We start from the raw sequence: 22,572 nt of genomic DNA, 5'->3' as shown, positions 1-22,572 counted from the left end.
TGTCTACTGTTCGAGTGAATACTGTCTGCTATTCGACCGAATGCTGTCTACTGTTCGACCGAATACTGTCTGCTATTCGACCAAATACTGTCTACTATTCGAACGAATACTGTCTGCCATTAGACCGAATACTGTCTGCCATTCGACCGAATACTGTTTACTATTCGAACGAATACTGTCTGCCATTCGAGCGAATACTGTCTGCCATTCGACCGAATACCTAATAATAAATGAAAAAATGCAATTCAATCGAAAAGTGTCTATTTAATTAGAGAGTACTATAATGATTTATTTTTGGGGTATTATGCCGTGTTGCGCTACCTTCTTTTTTAGCCAACGTTTTCGATAGCATTACAGTGCCTATTATCAGGGCAGATGTGACGATGAAACGTTGGTTAAAGAAGGTAGCCCAACACGGCATAATACCACAAAAATAAATCACAATAATAATTTTGACTGAAAATCTCATACCCTATCTAAGAGAGTACTACGTTATTCAATATTTAAAATCAATCAGAGGCAAATTAAGGTGAATAAAAACCAGTTTTAGATCAAATTGGGTTTTTCTTCGTAGACTTATCCGCCTCCGAAAATAGTCTCTCACTCCCAAAATAGTCCCAAGGTGAGGAATCATGAATTTTGACAAACTTCAGTAGGTTTGGATGTTGTTTTTCGTTTGCAGACCATCAGTTGTAAGGGTTTGTCTTACGATCACTTTTCAAATAAAATCTATCTTATTTGCAATCGAACTTTTCTACATCTTATCAGTTTGCAAATTGGCAGTTGAAGCAATTTTTTAAACTTTATAAAACGAGCCCGTTGCGAGGTGTAAGAACGGGTTGTTTCGGAGAATTTGAACAATTCATCAAATTTATACGTTCATTTTCGGGATCTGTGAAACTCTTATTTAAGTTCTGTAATTATATCATTATGGGCTAGTTGCTTGACTTCATCGAAACAGTTCCAGAATATTCGGTATTTTGCTAAATCACTGTTCGCTGCATCTCTAAGTCTTAAATTATCAAGGACGGGTTGCTTAGCAGAATTTGAACAATACATCAAATTTCAACGTTAATTTTCAAGTTCTGTGAAAGTCCTATTCAAAATTCGTTATTCTATCACTATGGGCCAGTTGTTTCACTGAAATGAAACAATAACAGAACGTGAATAGAGGTTTCATAGAAATTGAAAATTATTTTTGAAATTTGATGAATTGTACAAATACTGTGAAACAACCCATCCTAAATTGAATTAAGACCAACACCATGCAACAAACAAACTCACAGCGGTTGCAATAGATCCACTGATTCCGCTCAGATATATTCCGGTGTAATGAAATTTCTCACGCAAAAAATGCTCGTGAAATGGACGTTGTTTGTTTGTGTGTGAATTGGTAAAAAATGAAAGCATTTCTTGCTAAGGTATAACACGTTACTCAAACATAGCATCATATTGAGACGATACGCAACGATGACGCTGTGACATTGACCTGGAAATGGAGTTTGTTCGTATAATTCTCTATTACGGATTACTGCTGTTCTGTCCGTTTCACAAGAAGCTGAACAAGGAAACTGACTAATATCACTTCATTCTGATTGCCTTATTTCAAATTATAAGGTAGGTAAATACTATCTGTGACGTATTGTAATGAAATTACATACTTTGTTTGGCAATGTCGTTCCGAAATCCTATTTTCTCGCTGTCCTTTTTATGTGAATATCGCACAGCAATCTAAATTGATCCCTAATGACAGGATCCAGTGGGACTACGACTTGGGGTGGTTATGATATTGACAGGAGTAGGGACGGGAAGGAGATTATGCAGAGGAAGGTTTGGAGAACTTGACTATTTAGATTTGGTCATCAAGTTCAAGGACTGCTAAAGCCATTTCAAGCAACGTTTTGTATAATTGTGGTCTTTCACAAAAGCGAAGATTTTGAGTAATTACAAATTACTTTTGTTTTAGCAATTTTCAACGTCGAACTTAAATGACACGACATTTTTTTAAACACAAAATATACAACCTAAAATTTGTCCTAAAAATATTGTATTATAATTTTTTTAACTTTAAAATACGAGCCCGTTTTGAGGTGTAAGGACGGGTTGCTTCGGAGAATTTGAACAATTCATCATTTTCAAATTCTGTGTAAGATTTTTTCAAGTTCTGTTTTTATTTCAGTTCTGTCAAGCAACTAGCCTATAATGATATAATAACAGAACTTGACTAGGACTTTCACAGAACCCGATAGTAGCGCTATACGATTTTATAATAGATGACGTCACCATAGTAGTCAATCTCTCCGCAATAGACACAGAATGACGACAGAGGCGTTAAGATTCGTTTTGTTTTTCAAAATCGATTTTATTAATTTATCTAATAAAACTCGGAAATATTCGCAAACGATGTTTGACATAAATATGTGATAGCAAAAAATCCTCCTTGTATGTTTTAAACTTTAAACATCGCTAGCGAAACACTGTAGGTAAGATTAATGTGGAATGTTATTGTTGTAAAGTTAAAGATTGTAATTTTAGTTTGAATAAATGCGGTGTTTATTCCAAAATAGTATAAAATTGTTGAGTTCCCACAAACAGTTCTTCAACTCGTCGTGGAAAGAGATTTTAAGTAATAGTTTCTTTGTGTTAAATCAGGGATTTCTTAATTCTTCGTGTATTAAAATGGTGACTCGATAGTCGACCTAACTAGAAGCTGGCTAAATGAGATCTGGGAACAGTAAGTTTGTCTGGGAGCATTCCCACTGGCCCTGGCGACTACTGTCTACTAGCTGCCATCTTGCGGACTTCCAAGCAAGTTCTTTGCACTACCCTCTATGAGTGCATCTGTGAAACTTTTAACTAACTCACTTCCCAACAAAAATAAAGTCGCTATCCGCGTCTTTCTGTTTGTGCTCTTAATTCTTGTAAACTAAGCAACGGATTTTGATAAAACTATCATCTATAAAATTTCTTTCGGAAAGTTTATGTAAATAATACATGCATATTATATTTAGAGAGAGTCAATGTTTTATAATCAAGACGTAAAATATATATTTTCGGGCGCCTTCGTTGCTAACGCTGGCTAAACCTTATAAGTAACATCAAAACAAAGCAGTACGTAATTGTATATCATAAAAAGGCCTACAGAAAGTTCACCTTGGTACATGTCTATCTCCTAAGGATGATCCTAGCAACGCCGAGTAGACATTAGCTAGTTTTTGTAATAATTTTGCAGGTATAAACGCATAAATTTTAAATATTATATTAATCTCATATGATTATTTTGAACATTTTTATTCTATAATTGTGTTGTTTCATATTTCTATCCACAGGGATCCTCTGGTGAGATGAGCGGCTTATGCTTTTATTGTAATACACTATTTTTAAATACATAATTCAAAACGTAAAGCTAAATGTGCAGAAAATCTTACATTCAAACTAAAACGCATTGTGCGAATAATTTCCTTGTAAAACGCTTTTAATTAAAGAAGCAAACTATGGAAAATTTTTGTATTAGTTGTCGATTTATTAACATATTATGCATTTTTTAAACGTGAAGAAGTTCTCACTACACGTGATAATATTATTTCCAGGGTAGAAGTGAGAAGGGTTATATTTACAACTAAGCAAAAGTGACATGACAAACTTTGTCATGTTTGTCAAATGTTTCACAGAATTTAAAATTTCAAAGTTATTATGCAAGTTCCTTGAGAGTCCAAAATTTAAATATTTCTCATTTTTACGCAAGCAGAAAATGTTGCTTGTGCAGTGATGGAGGACTTTGAGACTTGGACTGGCAGTGTTGAACCTGCGGCGCTTTATTTATTTATTTATTCATTTTCGGGAAATCGACAGTTTACATTTAATCAGTTTGTAAGTATTGTATAGCTAAAATAAAACCAATTATGGATTTCCTCCTTCTGACTTTACCTCTACTGAGACAGCATAATATGGAATAAGTAAATTAAATTTGTGAAAAAGGATATATATGAAATAAAAAAATTATACAAAACAAAAGATTATATAAAAAGAAAAATTTACAAAACAATACATTTATAGTCATGGAGAGAGGTTGCAGATGAAAATCAAATCATAGTAAAGATACAAACAATAGAGGCATAAACATTGTTCACAAACCATCAGAGAAATATTCTTTTATGGACCTCTTGTATTTGGTTATTCGCAACTGAAAATATCAACCTTGGATAATATGCTATTGTAATATTGCATAATCTGTTCAGGCGAGAATTCTGCTTAGAGTTCGTTTTGCTTTGATCAACCCTGAACAGGACGCAAGAGCGTGTTGCACGCACAGGTACATTGAATGGAATATCCGTGCGTTTGTGAATGCAAGCATTCATATTCCACTCCCTTCTCCCACACCACAAACCTACCCCAAACAGGGATAACATGGAAAATTTCGCCACCGGCGCTTTTCCGTGTCTTTGTAAGTGTTGTAATAATTTTCCACATCAAAAAAATAGATTGATGCATTTAATTTTTATTTTTTCCAAAAGCGAAAGAATATTTTGAAATTCTTTCAAAAGGGGCCCTGTTCAAAACCTCGAGCAACGCTGGGTAAACGTCATCTTTTATGTAAATATTTCGAGTTTATTCTGACTTGTTCCTTCCCTGTAAGCTCTATAAAATTTTCAAGCTGCCCCCACTAGCTTGGAAGCTGGCGACGCTCATGCCTATCCTTATTACGGTTCTGTTCAGTTCATAAGTAACAAGTACTACTAGTGGATTTTATAATAATGTGCTTTATATTATCATTAGTAGGTATGTGCATATTAATATTTTATAATCTTAATCGCATATTTTATTGTTATTAATTGCTCTGTAGCCACATCAATTATAATACATAATGTCATGTCAAAACTTTGCTGCATTTAACACGAGTTTAATTCGTGTCATTTATATTATTCTTATGGTCAATATAATGTTTTTTTAATTGATCTACCATACAAAAAAGATCGGTAATTATTCGGGATCGCTGGCCATTTTGATTCACCTCAATTACTATAAAAGAAAACTATCTGCATTTGGGATTTTTTAAATTTCAAAATTCTATTTATTAATTACGTAAAATGAAAATTTGTATGGGATGACAACCATTTCCAAGAATTTCTGTCAAGTGTCAGCGATATTTTCATATGTTGGTATTCCCGATACGTTAAGAAACGTTAGTTTTGTTTTTTAAACATTTTTAAAAATATTATTGTATGTAAAAAAACCTAACCTAACCTATCCTAACCTTTCCTTACTTGATCTAACCTAACCTAACATATACTAACCTAACCCAACCTATCCTATCCTAACCTAACCTATCCTAATCTAACCTACCGTAACCTATCCAAACCTAACCTCACCTATCCTAACGTAACCAAACTTCACCTAACCTATCCGGACCCAACCTATCCTATCCTAACCTAACCTAACCTAACCTATCCTAACCTAACCTAACATAACTTATCCTAACCTAACCTAATCTAAACGGACCTAACCTAATATATTTATTTATAAAACGTGCCTAAATACCTTTATTTTATTTTCAGAGTTCGGCCTAAATAGTACCTACCTAAGATGCATATAGTAAATGGTAATAACGTCTCTTCCAGCCACTCTTATGGTATCAGGAATACCGACATAAGAAAATGTCATCAACAGAAATTTATTTTGGCTGTGTATGCGATGACAGCCAAAATAATAGTCGGTATCAGAAATACCGACATAAGAAAATGTCATAAACAGAAATTATTTTGGCTGTGTATGCGATGACAGCCAAAATAATAGTCGGTATCAGGAATATCGACATAAGAAAATGTCATCAACAGAAATTATTTTGGCTGTCATCACATTCAATATACAACGGAAGCGAATTTTCCTTTTATGTATTTCAAAATTAAGTACAGTTTCCTTTTATAGCAATTGAGATAAATCTAAAGGTTTTATTTTTTTTAAATCATGGCATAGGTATTAAGCATGGCCAGCGATCCCAAATAATTATCAAAAGATATATCGTCACAAAATACGCAAGGCGAGCCAAGTCACAAAATCATAAAGCTGAGTTTGAGCATACTTTGTAGTGTTATGGTTTTATTATTTTGGTTGAATAACTTAAAAAAATAGTATTTAGTAAATGATGTGTGTATTCACAGAATATTGAAATGAACAGACGGCAAAGATAACACACTGGTGAGATAGTAAAAAGGTTTAGGCCTCTTATACTTGCATCTTTGATGGTTTTAAAATGGTTTTTGTGTACTTAACTCATTTTCAAAAGCTTCTAGATTATGACAATTAGACAACTACATATTGCTTTGCAATACCAATCCTCCATTATAACCAGGTTTCCAACAAGCCACATATTTATTCATGTATTTATTTACGACCTTAGCTTTTACGAAAACAAGTCTTAATGAATTAATAAATCTGATTGAATAAAATGAATAAATTACATTATACTGTTGCAGTGCTTTTAAATTGACATATAAATAATATAAATGATAATATTTTTATTCCCAGCTACATTAATGAGATTTGCAATTCAATATATAGCAACGATAGACATTCAAATTAATAAACGAGCAAATAAAATCTGCTCATGAATTACTTGTCATTTTTACAATGACACGCAATTTGCTGACTGCGTAAAAACTATATATCCCAAATCGGGTAAAAAAAAGTTTTCAGGCTTGTTTCCAAAATTTAATATTTTGTTACACTATCTAGTTAGACACTTTTACAAATGTGTTTTAATTTACCCACCTCACTCAATTTTAGCGTCGCTATGCCAGGCGGTTCGTTTAAGAACGAACATTCAGATACTGCGCAGAAATTTCCCACAATGGACAGCGTTGCAAATTTTGCCTTATTTTAAGGAACTTTACTTTTCTGCGCATGGTCTGTTTATTTCAGTGTGTGTTCTTCGGTGGTCAATGTACGACTGATGTCATAGTTTATTCAAAGCATTCTCGATTCCTGCCAAAAATATGGCCACAATGCCTCCAGCTCGTAGAGAAGATACCCAGATTTCATTTCATGCATTGATTTAAATGTCCATGAGCAACCAACAAAAAATAAGGTAGGAAGCAAACGAATTAACGTAATGCACGTAAGTAAAACAAATACAACGAAGAGATAAACAAAGTATTTATACCTGTCTGGAGTAAATAGCAAAAATCAACATTAAAATAAAAAGTAAGGTACCTATGTATATGGTCAATCTCTAATCTCTAAATACAGGGTTTTCCAATAAGATGTGTTATTTTGAATAGCCCGCTATTTCGGTAATGTTACTTTTGAAGCTGTCATTTTTTGACATTTGACAAGTAAAAACTACGCCATTAATAAAAATGTAACGATACACGCTTCAACAACGCAGTGAAATTATTAAAATTCACTTGAGTGAATCAAATGCAAATCATCTTGAGTGATGAGGCCCATTTCCACCTCGGTGGCTTCGTCAACAAGCAAAATTGTCGCATCTGGGGCTCGGAAAACCCAAGAGTTATTGTTGAAAAGCCTCTGTATCCTCAAAGTGTGACTGTTTGATGCAGTTTGTGGTCCGGCGGAGTCATCGGACCTTACTTTTTTGAAAATGAGGCTGGAGCAACAGTTACGGTGAATGGATTGCGCTATCGAGAGATGATTAATGATTTTTATGGCCGGATGGTATTAATCTGGACAACTCCCAGCAACGCCGGGTACACGTCAGCTAGTATTTTCATAAAACAATAAGTTACAGATTATATATAAAATAATGTTAGTGAAACAAAATGTTGGAAATTTATGATTTAAATTTTAGTACCGTATTTCTGATTAAAATATCAATGGAACTGAATTTATTTGAAGCCTACGTAGCCTTTGGACTTGGGAATGATTAAAATTGTTAGTTTTGGACGAATAAACAGAAAACAAAGAACAACTCAGGAAGTCTCATGTAACGATTTGGTACTTGGAATGTTATTAGTTTTGAAGTCATCAATAAGGTCTTGTAAACTAATTTACATAAAAGTGCGAAATCGCCCATGGTTATTCTACCAGATGAGATTTTCATTGACAAAAGTATTATAGTGTTTTTGGGGTGTTATGCCGTGTTACGCTACCTCATTCTTTAGTCAACGTTTCGGACAGCATCTGATTAGACATCTGCCCTGATGATGGACACTGCAATGCTATCCGAACCTTTGGCTAAAGCAGGAGGTTGGGCAATACGGCACAGTACCCTAAAAACAAATCACTACTTCTACCAGATAAATCAGTAAAATCAATTAATTTCACTAAAACATAACTAATTTGACAAAACTTTAAGTGCTCAGCCATTAAACTTTATAACATATGTCTTATACTGATTTATAAATGTGGAAATTCTAACTATACAATTGTAAATGTTCTCCAAAATGCCCTGGAAAGAATCTCAGACTTGTGATGTCCCGAAAGAAACCATTCGTCTGTTCTGAATGCAATTACTAATGTTATACAAATTGACCCTGGTAATAAATTACATCTTTGCGATTCTTTCAGGGATAAAGAAACCATCCTGTCACTTCGAATACAATCAACAATGTTCTCAAAATTTGTTTTGACAGCATCGCCATTCCATTCTAAGAATATTATGTACTAAATACACAATTTGGCTGTCCTGAAACGGGAATCCTTCCCAGTTGGACAGACAAAGGTTCATTTTGTTTTGTATTGTTTGTAATTTATACATATATATATAAAATAAATAAACTCCATACATAAATCATTGAAACAACCTGCAGAGGATTGTTAGTTGTATATAAGCCTATTACTTCCATGATTACAGTACTACAAACAAGACGTTGTGCAAAACTAGCAACAGGTACTTAGTTTTAATATGGACAGTGCATAACGCTATTGATAGCTCATTCTTCTTGGAATGCTATTTCTTATGGGTAAGTGACTGAAAACTTCAGCCATAATCATTGTCACGACTTGTTCAAGATACCACGTGGCAAAACAGATGTTTTAGCACATCACAAGAGGAATGATGCTCTTGAATAATGATGCTGAAGCTATAATGAAACATTTATAATCAGATTCTTAAATAATAATAAAAAAAATAAATACAAATAAGGGACTGTAGAATGTAAAGGCATAACATGTAGTTTGGTCGCCCTTCTACAATGTACATATACGTTGAAAGAATTCAAAGAAAATTTCTACGCTTCGTCAATTTTAAACTTAACATCCCTTTAGAACACATAAATTACCAGTCATTATTGAATCTTTTAAATATTCCGACATTAGAAAACAGAAGAAAAATAAACGACCTAACCTTTTTATTAAAATTATTGAACACAAAATTCGATTGTTGTGAATTCCTGCATTTAATAAATCTACACATACCTACACGAACAAATAGGCAAATATTAACATTTTACATCCATACATCTCATTCCAACTATAGTTTTCACTCTCCAATACAATGTTTACACAGTCTTGGTAACAAATACTTAAACAATATAAATGTATTTGACAATAATTTGAACTTGGCAAACTTTAAACGGAGTATGTGCGAACCATTTTTACCTAATTTGTAAACTATTGTTATACTTTGTTATTATCATTATGGTTGATTTGGAGGATTTTGGCAGATTTTCTATTTTTCGTCTCACTTATGTGTACTCTATCCATACCTATATTTTTTAAACTCTTATATTTTATGTAACATATTTTGTGAACTCTGATATTTTTTTATGTAACCTGTATTTTGTTAACACTGATTTTTTTTTTAATAATTTTCTTTTCGTCAATTTTCTTCAGGTGTGTAATTGAAAAACTACCAGGACGTTGGGAATAGAAAAAAGTATTATTAAGTTAATTAGTTGGCAAATTTAAATTCATGCATTTATTTATCTTTCACATTTATGAATGGGGAATTTACTCCATAAACAAATCAAGTTACACAAAACTTTTTGCCAAACATAATTTTTATTACAAAAAATTAATATTCAAATCATATTTACACATCACTTCACAACCGGAAAACGAAGGCATTAAAATAAACAATCCTTGCCATCCAAATCAAGCCGCTAAAACAATAATTAATTAAAAATTACGTGATGTTTAACAGTCTATTATGACAAAGGGATAAGAGTAATTCAAAAGCCATTAATATTTTGCCGATTGCAAACCTTCAATATATGGCGACACGTCCTTCTTTCTACCCATATTCTGCTTCGTACGACTTTGAACCGACAACCGATCATCTCAGTTAAGGCGATATAAGACTCTTATAACGGGGGTTTACTCGACGGTTTAATTATTCTTCTTTCGTATGGTGGGGGGGTCAGAGGGGGACATCTAGGTCTGCCAGCCAGTCTAGGGCCTCGGGCGTCGCCATGTGGACCTCATCAATCCCGCCGGGGAATGAATTGAGCGGGCATTCGTTGAGCATATGTGCGGTGGTCTGCACCGCACCACATTCACACATCACCGACTGTTTAAGGCCCCATCTGTGCATCATGTGGGCACAGCGGCTATGGGAGCACATTAACCTATTGATGGCGGACCAGGTTTTGCGAGGCAATGAGAACCCAGGCTGTCTCTCGGTGGGGTCCTGTACGAGGTGGGCATTTCCCACGTTGGCCGTTTGCCACTCTAGTTTCCACCTATCTTCTGGGTGAGGGTAATCGGAGGAACCTCCCTCCTTCCGCCATGAAGGGCTTTCGGGACTTCAAGCGGCATGCCGGGACGCTTTAATTATTATGATGAACGTATTACTAAAATTTTAAATGTTTCTAAAAGGATTCCTGCGGATGTAAGTTATTTATATTTAAAATTAATAAAAACAGGACCTTACCATTAAAATATTTTATGAAAAACAGTTAAAAAAAAACTTTACAAAACGTTTTTCAACTATGAAATTAGCGGTAAACACCAGATTTTATTTTTCTAGACGATGAATTGATAACTTTCCGAGAGATCCCTCTAGAAACATTTGAGATTTTATTGATACGTTGATCATAAATAATTTAAATAAACCCCTCGTAAATATCGATTTTCTAGGCATGTTAGGGCAAAACCGCCCGTATGTCCGTCCATTTCGCCTGGCCGCGACCCGAATACTGTTTTACACGACTTCATCACTTATGTCGTTAAGGTTCTGGCTTTATTTTAGGGTATTGTCTCGTCTTAAGCTGGTGATTTAATGAGTATATCAGGTGCCAAATCATAATTCTTTAACTTCCGCGGATTTACACTGAATGGTAATCTAAAATACGGATAATTGACGAATGAAGGCATGTTTTTCAGCTGAAATCTGTTTAGAATGACAACTCAACACACCTTTAAAAGTGATATAAAGTCATGAAAAGTGATGAAATACAGTAATAATAATAAATATACGTAAGTAGGTTAAATAGGTTACATTTATAGGTTAGTTTTTTCATTGCTTTTAATGACTTTGTCGGCTTGTAGTTTTTAATGTCCTACTGTGCAATATAATAAAAGGTTCCATTTCGCTAGTCATAACATTTGTGGGCGTTTTCGCTAGTCATAGCATTTGTCTTTAATTCTTGAATTCAGTTATAATGTCGGTACATGTTCAAAATGAAAATGCAGATTTCTTCAAAATAATTATAAAAATAAAAAAAGGCTAACGAAGAAACGACTATTGACTATAGCAAAAAAAGATACCAAAGGATTTAATTTTTTATGTGTTACTAAAACTTGGTTTTATTTGATATTTTATGTCTTTTTCGAAACATGATACATTTTAAAAACCCACAACATATTTTTAAACAATTGAAAACGTGAACAAATTATCGGTGTGTCCAAAGAACCGGTTTGTTATTCACTGCAAAGATTAGGTAACAATACGACAATATGTCGTGTTCATTTTGCCTGATATTATGCTATTAAGCATGCACGTGTTGGCAAAAAAAAACCATTTGTATCAAGATTTTAATAGTATAATCAGATATATATATACAGGATTTTCCAATAAGAGGTGTTATTTTGATATTAAATCGTAAAAGATCAATGATTTTGTTGCTTGTGTGGCACGTAGCGCCGTTTTGTTGAAATTAAACGTTGTCCAGATCAATACCATCCAATTCCGGCCATAAAAAATCATTAATCATCTCTCGATAGCGCAATCCATTCACCGTAACTGTTGCTCCAGCCTCATTTTCGAAAAAGTATGGTCCAATGACTCCGCTGGACCATAAGCCGCACCAGACACTCACACGTTGAGAATAGAGAGACTTTTCAACAATAATTCTTGGGTTTTCCGAGGCCCAAATGCGACAATTTTGCTTGTTGACTAAGCCACCGAGGTGAAAATGGGCCTCATCACTCAAGATGATTTGCATTTGATTCACTCAAGTGAATTTTAACAATTTCAATGCGTTGTTGAAGCGTGTATCGTTCCATTTTTATTAATGGCGTAGTATCTACTTGTCAAATGTCAAAAAAAGACAGCTTTAAAAGTAACATCTACTGAAATAGCGGACTATTCAAAATAACACCTCTTATTGGAAAACCAAATATAGAAACACAGGTGTTCCACAGGGTTCAAGATTTGGACTACTTTATCCTAATTAAAACTGGCTGACGTGAACTCAGCTTTGCTCGACTTTTCGCTAAATTTTATAAATATAATATGCATGTATTATATATATAAACCATCCAGAAGAAATTCTTTAAATGATAGTGAAAACCCTATCAATTTCCGTTGCGTAGTTTATGTAGAATAAGTACCAGGACGTGTACCCGGTGTTGCTGGGGGTTATCCTTAAAAGATAGACATACACCATGATGGATTTTTCTATAGGACTTTTTAAAATATACAATTCCTTAGTACATTATTTTCATGTATCTCATAAGATTTAACCAGCGTTATCAATGTAGTGATCGAAAAAATATTTTTACGACTTAATTATAAAACATCGACTTTTTTCTATAAATATAATATGCATGTATTATATATGTAAACCTTCCGGAAGAAATTCTCTAAATGACAGTGAAAATTTTATCAATATTCGTTGCGCAGTTTAGAAGAACTAAGCGCACAAACAGACAGACACGGATAGCGACTTTATTTTATACTATTTAGAGATAATAGAGATAGAGAATAGATTAAAATAAATCCGCAGCTTCCGAAAGAACGGAGGATTTTGTTTGGGATCTACACTTGAAGGTTAGCTGTCCATCGAACTGGTATATATTTATTATGATGACCTCTATCGTAAAGCAGTAAGCTTCTCGAACTTGGACCCAAAGGTCACTGTTGTCTGTATCCGGCGTGGACAAATTAAGTTACTTTCATTGATATTATTTGATATAACACCTAAATCAGCGCCCTTGAGGTTTTTACTAGCGCTAGGCGCCGTTTGACTCAGGGGTGGCCCTGGCAGTTTTTACCACACCGCCAAAATGCTGATTGTGTTTGAAATATCTTGTTTTTGATCTGTGTGTCTGCTGTAATTTATATAAACCTATATACAGGGTGTCCTGCGCTATCTTCCAGAGGTGATTCTATATGATGGAAGAAGTAAAAAAAAAATTAACTTTTTTCGATATTCCAATGATTATTTTACAATACAAAAATATTTTTCCATAGAAGAATATTTATTTTCTCGTACAAACAATTCAACTTTTTAACCTTAAAACTATTTAAAATATTGGAATTACAAAAAAAAGTTATTTTTTCTTTTTTAATTCTAAAATCATTTAAAACCTCCCCCCGAAGTTAACGCACTTTACCCCCGGATACCTTAGGATACGTATACATTTGCGAACCGAAACGCGAACCGTACCAAGAATTACGGGAAAGGAACGAATCAACTGCAAGCGAGACGTTTCGCGTCATTTGCGGTTGCTTCGTTTCTTTCCCATAAGTTGAGGAAATTCTCATTTCGAGCGTATTGTACAAATAAGTAAATTTTTCCAATGTCCCTTAAGACTTTACGAGCAGATTTTTTTTTGATGAACTCAGAACTAACTAAAATGAACTATGGTGCAGTTGTTGAGAACTGTGATGTTTGGCAAATTTACAGATTCTCTAACACTGACTCAGCTTGTGGCAGATACTCTGAATATCGCCCAGGTGAAAGACAACAGCTGAGAATCAAAACGGTGTTTGAAATGGCTTCAGCCGTATTTGGTGACCATACCTGAGTAGCTAGACACTTCCCAACCTTCCTCCTTCCATCTTAATCCCTTCCCCACATCCTTCAGCAGCAAAAAATACCCCAATTGTCACAGTCAAGCAGTTGGAACTCTTGTTCAATTCTTCTATTTGAAATGATATAATTTAAGTGCATAATTCTTGACACCAGTAAAGCTGTTTTAAAGTCGAGGTTGTATAAGAAATGTTTTAACAGATTTAGTTATTATTGAATTCCATAACATTGAATTTAAATAATTTGAGAATCATAAATACAGTGATCCGTTGACCTCATAAATGCTGATTGATTTCCTGTAAAACCCGGTTACAAACGAAGACCAATAGAATTCATTGTAAATCCAGTAGAAAGCCTTTGGGGAAGAAGCAATCGATCGAAATTTATTGACTCAAAAATAACAGGTGGGGCAAAAGTAATGTTATTGTTTGAATTGGCTGCCATTTTGTTAGAAATGTAAAAAAATGGGCTCTGTTTTGTGGGAAAGTTTATTTGAAGGTGTAACATTGATGACATTAAGACGAGACAATACCCTAAAATAAACCCACAATCTTAAGGACGTAAGTGAAGCAGCCGTGCACAAAAATATGCGACAAGCGGCTTTGGTGTATTGGAGAGACTTGCGGTTGAAATTAATTTGTCGTCAATTGAAGTTGAATCAAGTCTCTAAAATAAACTGGGAATCTTAACGACATAAGATATTGTTATGATGCAGGGCTAGACTCCTTTTGTTTTAATATTTTATTCATTAATTTATTCTGCATCATCACATTTATCCTCGCCGATTCTCTAACCTAGTTAGGAACTGGGCGATTGTCGCGGGTATTGGTTTTGGTAAAATTTCGAATCATAATTTAAAATTTAAAATCTGTACCGGGCGGAAACAGAAAAAAAAACAAAGAAAAACACTTGCTTGCCTGCAGAGAAACCAGGGAGTGGGCCTGATCTCTCGGCAGACGACAGTCACAGTTTTCCGGAGTGAAATTGTTTGGGAATGGTTTCCCTTTAATCGGAGTGGCGAAGTCTAGTTTTATAGAGTCGTATAAATGGAGTAAAATACGAGGTTCCATAGTGGAATTGGTTCCGTGGCTAGTTCGAATATTGTAACCACGCGGCATCATGAATCGCAAACGGAGTCAGACGTGTGATCTGCTTGAATCCGACCCATCCTTTATGGGATGAAGAAGCCAGTGGCTTGAAATGTTGTGCCCGGTTACCGGAAGCCTAAGGATGGTATTCTTTCTCGCGGTTTGGCACTACGCCGACCGCATTTTCACCAGGGCCGTAGGGAGGCCTATTTTTCCTTGCATAAAGGGAATCCTCGCCAGGATACACGGATGCGACCGCGGGCACCAGATTCCTCTTCCTCAGTCGCCAGATTACCAGTTTCCTGCCACGGACAGTCGCCAGGAGGCGGAACTGACTCTTCCTCTTGCTCCGTCTGGAGCCCCCTGGAGCTCAGCCTGATGAGGTGCTGCTCCAGCTCGAGTGGGATGTTACTTAATTAGCTAGATAGATAAAGCGTGGTCGGAACCTTGGGGGTAAGCTTGTATCTGGCTTTTATTAGGAATATATTCGGTTTATGGGTGAAATTCCTAAAAATTAAAACTAGTTATTTTTATACGGGTGAAATGCAGATCACGCCAAACTCTGGGAATTGAATAAAAATGCACTTTCTAGATGAGAAAAGTGTGTAGAAATTCATTAAAAAAAGAATTAAGGCGCGGAAGAATAAATTGAGGGAGATACAGCCGATCAAAGTTTAATAAAATTGCACTTCGCGATCTGAGGGTAAAATTCGGTTTATGGGAGTATAACCAAAATTGAACTTGATTTAGACTAATTTAGGGCTGGGGAATCCGAATCTGAAAGAATTAGGTGGGGGTCGGCACTATTAACTGAGTTATAGGGTTTTGAAACTTCGTACGCGATACATATAAACCATGTTTTATTTATCAATTATGACTTGAAAATCAAATTAACAACTATGTATTTACTTTTGAAATTTCAGTAGTGCCAACCAAAAAAAGAAAAGTGTTGCCATATAATAATAATATTTTTTTACAAAATAGGTTAGGTTTTTAGTTTGGGTTAGAGTAGGCAGAAGAACATGGGAAAAAGGTATTAGAATTAAATCACAAACCAGTCTATACAAACCTAGCGTAGCCCACAAACTACTTGAAAACTGGGATATAACTCTAAAGGGGACGCGAGTGGGCGTTATTAAAGGGGCAATTTTGTGTAACAGGAAATAACATGGAAAAAAGGTATTAGTATTAAATCACAAACCGTCTATACAAACCTAGCGTAGCCCACAAACTACTTGAAAACTGGGATAAAACTCTAAAGGGGACGCGAGTGGGCGTTATTAAAGGGTCATTTTTTGTTATAGAAAATCACAGTTAGGTTAGGTTATATTTATACATAAATTAAGTATTTACAAGATTTTAAATAATAAACTACCAATCTGGCAAATGATATTTAATTTTCAGAATTTTCCATGCATTGATATTATTATATGGCAACACTTTTTATTTCTTGTATGGCACTGCTGAAATTACAAAAGTAAATACATAGTTGTTAATTTGATTTTCGTGACAAAATATGGCGGCGGACTGTCATAATGTGGTAATAATATCAGATCGCGAAGTGCAATTTATTAAACTTTGATCGGCTGTATCTCCCTCAATTTATTCTTCCGCGCCTTAATTCTTTTTTTAATGAATTTCTACACACTTTTCTCATCTAGAAAGTGCATTTTTATTCAATTCCCAGAGTTTGGCGTGATCTGCATTCCTCCCTTTTATACTAACTTTGGGCCGGGGAATCCGAATCTGGAAGAATTAGGTGGCGGCAAGCAATATTAACTGAATTACACGACTTTAAAATTTCGACGCACAAACAATTTAACTGGCCATTTTGAACGCTTTCTGACAATAAAACTAGTTATCTTTATACATCTTTATACTAACTTTGGGCCGGGGAATCCGAATCCGAAAGAATTAGGTTGGGGCAAGCAATATAAACTGAAATACATGACTTAAAAATTTTAGATGCAAACAATATACAACGCCATGTCGATGCGTTTTTTTGACAATATATCCATAGAAAAATAACCAAAGATATATAAAATTAAGTGTTGCTAGTAAGCAATAATATCAATAACGTAAAATAACATGTTTATAATTTCAGTAATATTTCTTATTCAAACAGTTAGATTTAGGTTTATTATCACGAAAGGTGAGTTTTTATGTCGGGGGAGACGAAAAAATATGCATTTTATATTTTAATTTTGCTAACATTATTTCAATTACGTAAGTATTTCAGTTTTCAAGTAGTTTAGCGGCTACGCTAGGTTTGTGTAACATGGTTTGTGATAGAAAAGAAAGTGCCCCCTTCGTAGCGCCTACTCGCGTCAAGGCAAGAAAACATCCCAGTTTTCAAGTAGTTTAGCGGCTGCGCTAGGTTTGTGATAGAAAAGAAAGTGCCCCCTTCGTAGCGCCTACTCGCGTCAAGGCAAGAAAACATCCCAGTTTTCAAGTAGTTTAGCGGCTACGCTAGGTTTGTGTAACATGGTTTGTGATAGAAAAGAAAGTGCCCCCTTCGTAGCGCCTACTCGCGTCAAGGCAAGAAAACATCCCAGTTTTCAAGTAGTTTAGCGGCTACGCTAGGTTTGTGTAACATGGTTTGTGATAGAAAAGAAAGTGCCCCCTTCGTAGCGCCTACTCGCGTCAAGGCAAGAAAACATCCCAGTTTTCAAGTAGTTTAGCGGCTACGCTAGGTTTGTGTAACATGGTTTGTGATACAAAAGTGAATAAAATGTATCTGAATACTTTACGTAAATGAAATAATGTTAGCAAAATTAAAATATAAAATGCATATTTTTTCGTCTCCTCCGACATAAAAACTTACCTTTCGTGATAATAAACCTAAATCTAACTGTTTGAATATGAAATATTACTGAAATTATAAACATGTTATTTTACGTTATTGATATTATTGCTTACTAGCAACACTTAATTTTATATATCTTTGGTTATTTTTCTATGGATATATTGTCAAAAAAACGCATCGACATGGCGTTGTATATTGTTTGCATCTAAAATTTTTAAGTCATGTATTTCAGTTTATATTGCTTGCCCCAACCTAATTCTTTCGGATTCGGATTCCCCGGCCCAAAGTTAGTATAAAGATGTATAAAAATAACTAGTTTTATTGTCAGAAAGCGTTCAAAATGGCCAGTTAAATTGTTTGTGCGTCGAAATTTTAAAGTCGTGTAATTCAGTTAATATTGCTTGCCGCCACCTAATTCTTCCAGATTCGGATTCCCCGGCCCAAAGTTAGTATAAAAATAACTAGTTTTAATTTTTAGGAATTTCACCCATAAACCGAAGCTTACCCATTATATTGTTTTCGTTATAACTCACACGGTAGAGTGTATAGACTTGTATTGTATTCGAAATAATATACATCAATGTTACTCTAAACCTTCTTTCCTTGACTCTAAATTACACATTGTAACCTGACACATTTCTGGTTTCGAACCCAACCCCCTGAGAACCCTGGGATCACAAACATTCTTGTGGGTATCTAACCCTCAAGAATTGGCGCTTCCAGTACTGGATAAAGTTTGTGATTCCACATTCATTATTATAACCTAAAATGTCTGGTGAGTATTGTAGGCTGCACGTAGCAAGTAACCATAGCAACTACTCTACGTAGCAATTGGCGCTTTTTTCTCTTTCCTTGACTCTACGTAGCAATATAACTCAGTTATAAATAGATTGCACACACTTGGGAACTTTTATGCTAAAATCGAAGATACTTTTAATATTCCCCTTGTAAAGTATAAAGCTGCACTAATAACACATTTTAACACCACTTATTTTAATGAGGTCACTACATAACAGGCTATTGTCATTGCTTCTTTCTTTACTGTTATTTTATTTGTTATGTTTTAACTTAATTTAATTCTTTAATTTTTCTCATCAAAATTTAATACTGCATTATGTATATGTAAAAAAATAAAATAAAAACTTTGTATGCTAATGGCGCTTGTGCCGTAAATTCAAAATAAAAAATAAGCGATACATGTAATAAAAAATTGTATCTTTTAACGCACCCAATGTAAAAATCTTAACGTTATAAGCGTTGAAGTCGTGTAAAAACGATATTGGGCACGCGGCCCGGCGTAATGGATGGACCTACGGTCGAATTTGCCCTACCAGGCCTAAAAGATCAATCTTTCCGTGGGGTTTATTTTAATTATTTTTGATGAACGAATTACTATAATTACAAATCTTTCTAGAGGAATCCCTCGGGAAGTTACTAATTCATGGTTTAGAAAAATAAAATCTGGTGCTTTATTTTATAGTTTAAAATGTTTTATAAAATTTTCAAACCGTTTTCCATAAAATATTTTAATTTTAAATGACTTTAAGACGATGCACTACGTCGTGTAATATTTTTAATAGAGCCGCTATCAATAAAAACCCTTACGTAGATGGCGATAAGGTTTAAATTCCAGCTTAACACCATCCGCCTGTTTTGATTTATGCAAGAAAAAAACACCTAAATGTGCCTTTTATTTTATTTTATGGATGTTCAGCCATAAATATTTAATTTTTTTCCGATCATTTTATAAATAACTTAATTTTCCACATTATACAATAAAATCATAACCGAAAATGGGTTCGTAAGTAGGAAATTTTGAACTTTAAAGCAGTTTTCATAGGCCTATACATTATTTTTTTCTGGGCTTATAAAAAGACTTATCTAAAAAATACTCGATTATTTCAAAGGTCAAGATGTATTTTACTCGCAGTATTTAATTAAAGCATCTGAAACATTTCTAGGCGACCAAATTTTCAAACCAAAAACAAATGATTTTGCATTACTACGTATGGCATCGCCTTAAAATTACAATTAAACACCTTTAGGGATCCCTCTAGAAACATTTGAGATTTAAGTAAATAATACGTTCATCAGAAATAATTGAAATGTGAGCGTCAAGCACACCCCCAATATTAGAGTCTTATGTCGCCGAGGAAGCTACAAGCCAAAAATGTGTATATTCTTGGTATACCTTATATTGTATGTAATAACGTAATAAGCATTGCAATCGCTTGACAAGCGGAGTCTAGAAACGTTCGATTTCATGCACGAAACTTGTTTTTATTTATTTTGTAGATAATTTTATAAAAAAGCCAAAAACTTAATCAAATTAAACTGTCACAGATAATCTAAGCTATGATACTGTATTTTTTTAAAGTTGTTTCCTTTATGCATTCATACATTTCTATTGAAAAAATATATTTTTTAGTACTTTACATTTATATTTTTTATGGAGTAATTTATTTTTTATTTGTATTCTACTCAAGGGAAACGATAGGAAAACCTTCAAATTATCTAAATCATATTTTTTTGGTATTCATAATGTACACCAATTCGTTATAAAGATTAATCAAAATAGTGATTTGGCATTAAGCTTCGCCTTAATATATTTTAGACAAGGAACTAAGAATGGACAAAGCACTTGTGCGATTTTGTATGAATGGAATTGAAGCCAAATCTAGGATGAGAGGAAATTGCCTGGCAGCCATTTTGTATGACTAACTTTTGAACGGATTTCTATGCTAAATGCAGTTATTATCTGGTAATGATTATCTAGTATTGCTCGTAAACAACTTGTAATTAACAAATACATTATTTATTGGTTTGGATATAATGTTTATTCAGGTGAAACTCTAGTAATTTCCTATCACAAGTCGTAGGAAAACAAACAGATAGATCACAACTTTAATAAGACGAGGTGGCCGAGTGGTTAAGGCGTTGGACTGCTAATCCAATGGGCTCTGCCCGCGTGAGTTCGAATCTCATCCTCGTCGACAACTTTTTTTAATGTTCATAAAAGTAAAATTAAGTTTTTTTTATCTATACTGTTATATAAATTGGAAAGAAACAACAAGAAACTTAGTTGGTTGAGGGTGACATTACCTGCAAAAAGTTATTTACATTTCGTGAACACCATTTTTTTACGTTTCAGGTTAATCAAATTTTATAATGTTGTAGCTAGATACCGCACAGTGGGCTGAAAATCGCCTTTCATAGACATAGAGACTTGAATTTTCAAGGGTATTTTTTGGCTAGAAATGGATTTTGCTGATCATTACTATGCTGTAAAATTTCGTATGAAGCAATTGCGTGGACACATGAAGGAGTTATCATTTTTTTTTAGAAAAATTTGTATGGCACTGACATTAAAAATGAAGCTATCTCTGGAATCATAATGTTTGCCATTATATCCTTACACACAGATATACTAGGTACTATTTATTTGTATTTTTTGACATACTTCGTATTGTGGCGCAAAATGCGATTTTTTTTTTTTTTAAATCCTCAAGTTGAAAAATTTTTTTTAAATATTTTTGTTGATGATTCATTTTAATGCTTAAATGCTTTAAGAGTATGCTTTGTCTAGTTTACAATATTTTATATACACTGCAAGCCAAAACAGTTTAAGAAATCACAAAAGTTAGTTTTTTTATTTATTGTTTTTGTGTTTAATTCGTAGTACTCCATTTATTTTTGAAAAATTTAATTATAATTAAATTTAATAATAATAAGTTTTTTTCAAGTTCTGCAAGTATAGTAAAAAAATGATAACTCCTTCATTTGTAAAAGCAATTGCTTCATGCGAAATTTTAAAGCATAGTAATGATTATTAGAATCCATTTCTAGCCAAAAAAAATACCCTTGAAAATCAAGTCTCAATGTCCATGAAAGGCGATTTTCAGCCCACTGTGCGCCGTCGTCGTAGCAATTTAATTATTGCCATCCCTAGTTGTCATCGAGAGGTTGCAACACCGAATCAACGTCACTAAGCCAGTCGTCCCACGGGTCGGAAATAACAAAAAATAACTAGGCAAGAATAACATTACCTACAAAAGGTTTTTTATTGTTATTGTGTTTAACTCAGCTTGGCTTCATGAGAACAGGTCGTTTTTTCAACTCGTTTTTGTGTAAGTCTGCACGCTTTTGGAAGTAATAGTTACCGGCATCTGCTTTTCCTCCTTCATATAATAATCTGGACCTCTTCAAGGCCCGCATTACCTATCATCTCCTTCCTAAAACCACTACCTTAACCCGCCTAGCAACGAAGCCCAACCGGGAGGTGTAACTTAAAAATTGAAAAAATCAACCGTTAAAAAACAAAGGTTTTTTTACTTTAATAAGTGCAATTATTTTTTGTTTGACTGACTATTGAACCTTCCTATCCAGCAAAAGGAGTAGGCAAAGCTAACAACCTCGACAACTGCCGGCAGGGTAGGTCCAACATTAATTTTGTATATTAACTGCATTAATGTCATCCGATTTCATATGTCCGCGTGTGTGTATGTGATAGCCACCAAAAGTG

The 22,572-nt window shown here is 34.2% G+C and overlaps 1 non-coding gene across 1 annotated transcript; it reads left to right on the top strand.

The window, feature by feature from the left end:
- Positions 1-20,961: 20,961 nt before the first annotated feature.
- TRNAS-GCU (transfer RNA serine (anticodon GCU)) lies at positions 20,962-21,043 on the top strand. Its single transcript has one exon. It is a non-coding gene; the product is annotated as a tRNA-Ser (tRNA).
- Positions 21,044-22,572: the final 1,529 nt, after the last annotated feature.

This window comes from Hesperophylax consimilis, chromosome 26, assembly GCF_061612785.1.
Source record: "Hesperophylax consimilis isolate HC1 chromosome 26, BYU_Hcon_1.0, whole genome shotgun sequence".
Taxonomy (NCBI): domain Eukaryota; kingdom Metazoa; phylum Arthropoda; class Insecta; order Trichoptera; family Limnephilidae; genus Hesperophylax; species Hesperophylax consimilis.
Note: the sequence above shows the minus strand (reverse complement) of the source record. Positions and strands in the feature narration are given on the sequence as shown.